The sequence below is a fragment of the Gopherus flavomarginatus genome, chromosome 4 (assembly GCF_025201925.1).
Source record: "Gopherus flavomarginatus isolate rGopFla2 chromosome 4, rGopFla2.mat.asm, whole genome shotgun sequence".
Taxonomy (NCBI): domain Eukaryota; kingdom Metazoa; phylum Chordata; order Testudines; family Testudinidae; genus Gopherus; species Gopherus flavomarginatus.
The window spans coordinates 148,949,164-148,956,406 of NC_066620.1; positions in this window are offsets into that span (position 1 = coordinate 148,949,164).

A 7,243-nucleotide genomic window follows, 5' to 3' on the forward strand; every position below is an offset into this window, starting at 1 on the left:
ACAGTTACACAGACGGGGTGTCCAGAGCAATCACCTTCCTAATCTTCAGAACAGAGGAAAAGCCTTGAAATTCATCTCTTCAAAAAAAAAAAAATCTACCCTCTTTTTCTCTTAGTTTGGTTCGTGAAGGAACAGCCTGGAGCATTTGTCTTTATGCAGCAGCAGCTCCCCTTGGCTCAATGCCTTAGTGTAGTGGCAGCATTGTGATAGGGTGCCAAGTCCCGTCAGGGTCAGAGAGTAGTTGTACTGGGAGTAGTGTAAACACATAGGAAAATATGGTCACCACTCTGAACAACCTTACAATCTAATTTGAATCAAGGTGAAAGAAGTGAGTGGAACAAACAGTAGGAGGGAATGTGGAGAAGGCAGTATAAGTAGGAATGTTTTGAGTAGGAAAGTTGATCCAGGAAATAAAAGGTGAGAGCAAGGGGGGGAAAACCCCAAGGGCTCTGGTGGGATATGGCCATTGGTGATGAGCACCCACCAATCTGAAGGAAGGTTCTAACATGCTGCTCCCCACTGTGCCTGCCTTGTAGAGTCAAGTAATAGAGAACTAGTATCAGTTCATTAGGGAGCACAGGGCCCAAGAGCAAGAATCCTTTGGGATCAGATCTTCAAAGAAGCAGACTAACAGGTAAGTAACTTTCTCTTTTCCTCACAATTATTCTTTGCATTAACTCAGAAATCTCTGTGGTGTAACTGTGCATGCACCACTGGGAAGTGAATTTCCTCCTCACTACGCAGTGAGCAAAGGTGTCATAATGAGAGAGAAGCTTCGGTCAAATCCCTGAATTGGAACACCACCGCACAGAGAAATTTCTGAACCAAGTGTGTGCTGAAGAAGGACTTTGTAGTTTAGTCAGTGCTGTGTGAGTACATGTGCAATGTGATGCATTATGGACCTCGCTACTGAAACTATGAGCCTGATCCTTGGCCTCCCAGCTGCTTTGTGCAGCTCAGGAAGCCAAAACAGTCAGAAAGTTGCACCAAAGGGACAGCTGGGGAATCCTCTGGAAACCTAAGGTTGGTGTTGCAGGCTCTACACCACTGCCTCCCAGTGCTCTGCCAGCATATGAGATGTGCTGAGTGCACTACACTCCAGTGATCCCCGGCCAGAAGATGGTTCTGATTTAAGATGGGGACAGAAAGGTAAATTGGAGCCACCTTCCCCACCAAGCAGTGCTCTGTTGAACCCGTGAATTTCCAACCCTTTGTTCTGATTGCAGAAGCTCATGGTAACTGGGCATAAATACCATGTATAGTATTTCAATGCATATGGAATGCCAGCCATATGCATGAAAATCCAGAATAACTTCACTAAACTCTGAGGTTACTAGGGGTTTTCTTCAGTGTAAACAAGATCAGCATCCGACCATAATAGAATGAGATTAGAATAAAACTGGTGACCTTAGCTCTGATTTTCCTTTGTAAGTTTGTTATGCACTCAGTGTTATTTTAGTGTGTCTTTTAATGCTTATTACATTCTTTCGTTTGTTGTATAGACAAATACTGTGCTACAAGGTCTTATTTTAATAAAGTTTTTGCTTTACTATACGGGGTTTTGAGATACATAAAATTACCATTCAAATATAAAACACGAAATTTAGGATAAAGGTCAAACAATAAAGGGAAAAATCGACTGCATCAAACTGCAAAGAATTCACGTCTCTAAATAGCCTTCTGCTCTTAAAAATGCTCAACTTGCTGGAATAATTTACTTTCTGCTGCTGAGCAGTTTGTTCTTTTTTAAAAAATAAAAATTTAATGTGTTACTGTTGTGTAGAAAAATCAATCCTTTGGAATCAATGATAATTTTGCAGATAGTTAATACTTATTCACATGAGTGGCAGTGTCTGCCAGTGTTCTGCAGAAATAATGTGTGACAGAACAAATATTCAAGTTTGTAACATTACTACTGACCAGGTATGGGTTCTAGATTTTACCATTTGTTGTTGTTCCCATAAAAGTTTTGTATTTTACCTCTGCAACCAAATAGAAACTGTGCCAGCCAATCAGATTACTGGATGGCTGCCCTCTTACTCATACAAAAAGAGAAACAAATACAGCTTTTCTCATTCAGATGCTAACACATTTATTAAAAGTACTGTGCACCTTTACCAAATTACTTAACAAGAAATCACCTTCATTAATTTGAAGTCCGTAGCCCTGGTCAAACAGCACTGGAAGTTTTGTCTGCTGTGAGGAATCCTCCTCTGGTTTGTGGCTGCTGTGCAATGGCTCCTTTGCTACCCTCCTGAACCCTGGCAAAGTGTGTATGGGGGAAAGAGGGCATGGCTGGGGTGCTGCTGCAGCCTCCGGAAGGGAACTCTAACATACATTAGGTTAAGGACTAGCCCCTTCCCGTGCAGCCCCAGGATTAGGGAAATGCAAAATTGCTTTATGGCCACCTTTGACCTTCCTGCCCCTTCTAGTCCTGGACTTAGTGCTGTTAGCTGGACCAGAGAAATCTGACCCCAGTTCCCTAGATCAGTGCTTCCCTGCCAGGGATAAGTGCACAATTGTTATACAACACTATAGTTGTGCATAGTGCTTAACTAGGGTGACCAGATGTCCTGATTTTATAGGGACAGTCCTTATATTCAGGGCTTTTTCTGATATAGGCGCCTATTATCCCCCTCTCTGTCCTGATTTTTCACACTTGCTAACTGGTCATCCTATGCTTAATTGATACATGAAATGGCAAGTAGAGCTTGGCAAAGTATTTTGTATGAAACCTTTTAACCAAAAAAAAAAAATGCAAAATTTGCTCTGTTGTTTGTCAGGAGGTAGTAGGGATTCCAGAAAAAAATCTAAACATTTCATTTACATGTTTTCTAAATGAAACTTTTCCATTTTTTTGAGTCAAACGAATTTTCATTTCAATTTTTTCTTCAATTTTTTTTAAATGTTAAACTTGAAAACAAAACACACTTTGAGTTTTATTACAAACCATTTTCTACAAGACGTACCTTTTTGGCCAGTAGTTCTCACTTCCTCCATTGTCTGTACTGGAGAAATCTATCTTGTACTTCTAGGGAGATAATTTAACAAATCCTCAGCGTGGAAGAAACATCTGTTTAAAATGATTCTTGGTGCACACTACCTTTTCACTTTTGTATGTTGTGTTACAAAGTATGGCTACTTCTATTGATAGAGCAAGGTGAAAGCACTTCACCATTATCTCATTTGTGCCACTGTTGGTGATGTGGTCAATCATTATGGAACACATTATAATAATTCCCAGTATCATTTAAAGACTTTGGGATGTTTTGGAGTGTAGGATTCTATTGATCACTTTTTAATGCATATTTAAAATGAAAAAATGCAGATTGGCAAATGCCAATTGTAGAGCTTGCTGGAAATTTTTCTATGAATATTTTTTCTCAAAAAATGCTGATTCATTGAAACAAACTGTTCACTAAACAGGTTTGGATTTGACAAGTCTCCTGATTCAAAAAAAATTAAGTTTAAAAAGAGTTAACATGTCTTGTTCTGACATTTTCAAAATGAACAGTTCTGGCTTTCTGATTTGAGATGACTTTTGGTTTTGAAGTGTTATCTAATTAGATTTTAAAAAGAGAAAAAAGGTGAAAATCTAAATGAAATGTTTCACTTGGCCTGAACTGAAAATGCTTTTTTTTTTTGGTTGGTTGGTTGGTTGGTTGAGAAATGTTTTTGAGATTTTACCTTTTCATACCAATTTGAGCCAGACATTTTTTTTGAAATCTTGACAATGTTTGAAGGATGGGAAAAGTTTCCTGCCCAGCTATAGTCAATAATTCTATGCCTCATTAAAACAAGTCAACTAATGTAAATACTATATGTTCAGTGATTGCCAAATTAAAGTCAACAAACCGTAACATCTGAGAGAGCACAATTACTTCCTATTGTAAGTAAAGAGAAATATAGCAGCATCCCAAACAACAGCACACACAAAATGGAAGTGCAATTAGATAAGACTAAATCAGGTCAAGGCTATAATGTTAAATCTGGGTGAGATAAGATGGGTGAGGTCATATCTTTTATTGGACCAACTTCTGTTGGTGAGAGAGACAAGCTTCTGAGGCACACTAAGCTCTCCTTCAGGTCTCTATGTAAGCTTGAAAGCTTGTCTCTCTCACCAACAGAAGTTGGTCCAATAAAAGATATGACCTCACCCACCTTGTCTCTCTAGTATCCTGGGACCAACACAGCTACAACAACACTGCATACAACAATCAATTTTGTCAGTTTGCTTGAAGTGATTGTGCTCTCTGCCCAATAAAAACAGATTCAAATCTAATTGAATATTTGTTCGACTATATCTACAAGAAATGCAACATGAGCACATCATGTCTCGTTTCTGCCAGGTGAGACTTTTTTTCCTTCAAGAAAAGCTGCCAATTCATTTGTCAGTTTGTATACATGAGACAAAACTTTGCCATGGGACAATCAATGAACCTCAGCATGGAAAAGCAGATGGACACACACTGCCCATTTCCTGACAGAAAAACCTGAAAGCACTGGGAATTCTTGACATTGTTTTTGATATAATTTACAATTTTCCCAACACCTTTAAGAGTTTTGTGAAGCTCAGGTATGACATCTTCAGCTGGTAACACCTCCCTGTGCACGAAACAGTGGTTCCATGGTACAATGGGTGTTTTCAAAAGGATTCTTTGCACAAGTCCCAAATGTTTCCCTGTCATTGAAGCATCTCCATCAGTTGTAATGCCACACTTCGTCCAGCTCAATGTCACCTACTGCATATAATTATTCAGTGCACCAAATATATCAACAGCAGAAGTAGGCATATCTGCACTAAATAGGTATTGTTCTTGAATCCCACCATCCCATATATGCCTCACATTAGCCAGCAAAATGGCACGATTTGCTATATCTGTAGATTCATCTAATTGTAAAGCCAAATAATCACTTACTGAAAGATGGTCAGTTTTTTGCTATTGGATGTCTTCTGAAATATAAGGATGTCTCCTCCTTATATCCTTGGAAAGAAGGACTGTTTTTAACTTTGCAGCTGGCTCACCCAACAATTCAGTGCATATGTCAATAGCAGAAGGTAAAATTAACTCCTCACCAACTAGATGAGCTTGTTTATGTTTGGCAATGCAGAGTGCAGAAAGGTAAGAGGCACGTAATGCTTGCTCTTGGACAGTATAGCCACATTTAAGAATTTTTTGTGACATTACCAAATCTTTGGATTTTCATTGAAAAACATCAATAGGCTTGTCTTTAGAGCTTGGGTATTTTCTCTCCAAATGCCTGTGTAATTTTGATGGTTTTAGGTTTTTGTTGGTTAACAATTCCCTGCAGATGATTAACTGTGACCTGCATTCACCCTATCGATCCTCAATAAACAATAACCCAAATGTTAAGCAAGTGGAGTCATACTTATGTTTACTTCCCATCTCACATTGTGAAGAATTTTCATTATCACTGCTACTTAGGGTGGCCAGATAGCAAGTATGAAAAATCAGAATGGGGTGGATGGTAATAGGCGCTTATATAAGGCAATAGATCAGCGTCCTCGTCGCACCACCCACCAGTACCCGACAGCAGTCAAGGAAGCTAATGATCCAACCAGTGAGTCGAATTCCATGAGCACCAGCTAAACCAATCCCAGCATTATCATCACCAACAACCCCAACATGCAGCCCGGCGACTTTTATGTCATTGGTCCAGCTCTATGCGCATTACAACTCAACATGGAGGGTTTGTCAGTTGCCAAGTGTGATTTACTCGGCATTCTTGCTCATCAACATACTATTGACATCATTTGCTTGCAAAAGACACATGTAGCAACTGCTGAAGCCGGGCATTACAGTATTGACGGCTTCAACCTGTTGTCTATTGAATTCTGTAACACCATCCAGGTTGGCAGTGTCTGGCTGGCAAATGTTTACAAGCCTCCAAGCGTCAGCTGGAACCAACAGATGCTACCAAGCCTGTGACACCCAACTGTCTACATCAGAGATTTCAACAGCCATCACACAGACTGAGGGTATAAGGAGATTGACGTAGATGGTGAACAACTTGCAGACTGGGCATCTCAAAATGACCCTGCCCTTATCCATGATTCTAGGCAGTGAGGCACATTCCATTCTTCTGGATGGGATCATGACTACTCTCCTGACTTATGCTTGGTCAGTTCAGTTCATGGCCATCCTCAGCCAGCAACATGCCAAGTCTTGGATAATTTTCTACACAGCTAACACAGACCATCTTGATCCATATCGGGCTACAGCTCCAAGTTGTCAAGAGTTCCAAAAAGAAGTGGTGGAACTTCTGAAAGGCTGACTGGAAAAATATCGGGAAGTGCTGGACAAGGGTGTGGTGACAATACGAGCCCGGCATGCCTTGGTAAATGAGACCGACCATTGCTCTGTGGTGCTATTTACAAAGCAGCCTGAAGAGCCATCCCACGCAGTTGCAACCTGGTCTACATCCCCTGTCTTGAAAAGGAGAGCACTGTCTTGCTTGCAGTATGAGGCACTGGTGACTCAGATGTCGCTGACCATCTGATCGAATCATTGGACGCTGCGTGCCAAGCCAGATGGGAGGAGACAACCAAGAAGATGAACTTAACCCGCTCCAGATGCATGTGTTGTCAGTCTGCTCTGATGCCTTAGAGCAGTGCAGCAGCCACCTGTATTCTCCTAACCCTCAGTGATACCCAACCAGGTAGCCAGACACCTTTGGAGAAACAAATGCGAAGACAAGTGAGGAATGAATGGCGTATGTTTAAACATGTACATTAGATCAGAAGCTGCCCAGAACCATTCACTGTAACAGAGCTGGAACAAACACTGGGTAGCATCAAGTGTGGAACAGCTGCAGGCTATGACAACATATCTCCAGAATTCCTGAAAAACCTTGGCCCCCGTTCTCGGCTTTGGCTTGTGTAATTTTTCACCAGGGTCATCAGTGAAGGCAGGCTACTGAAGATATGGTGCACCGCAAAAGTCATTGGCCTCCTAAAGCCTGGAAAAGACCCAAGTCAAGCATCAATCTGTTGTCCCATATCATTATTATCAGTGTGCTTCAAAGGGGTGGGGGGGGGGGGGGGGGGGGGGGGGGGGGGGGGGGTGGGGGGGGGGGGGTGGGGGGGTGGGGGGGGGGGGGGGGGGGGGGGGGGGGGGGGGGGGGGGGGGGGGGGGTGGGGGGGGGGGGGGGGGGGGGGGGGGGGGGGGGGGGGGGGGGGGGGGGGGGGGGGTGGGGGGGGGGGGGGGGGGGGGGTGGGGGG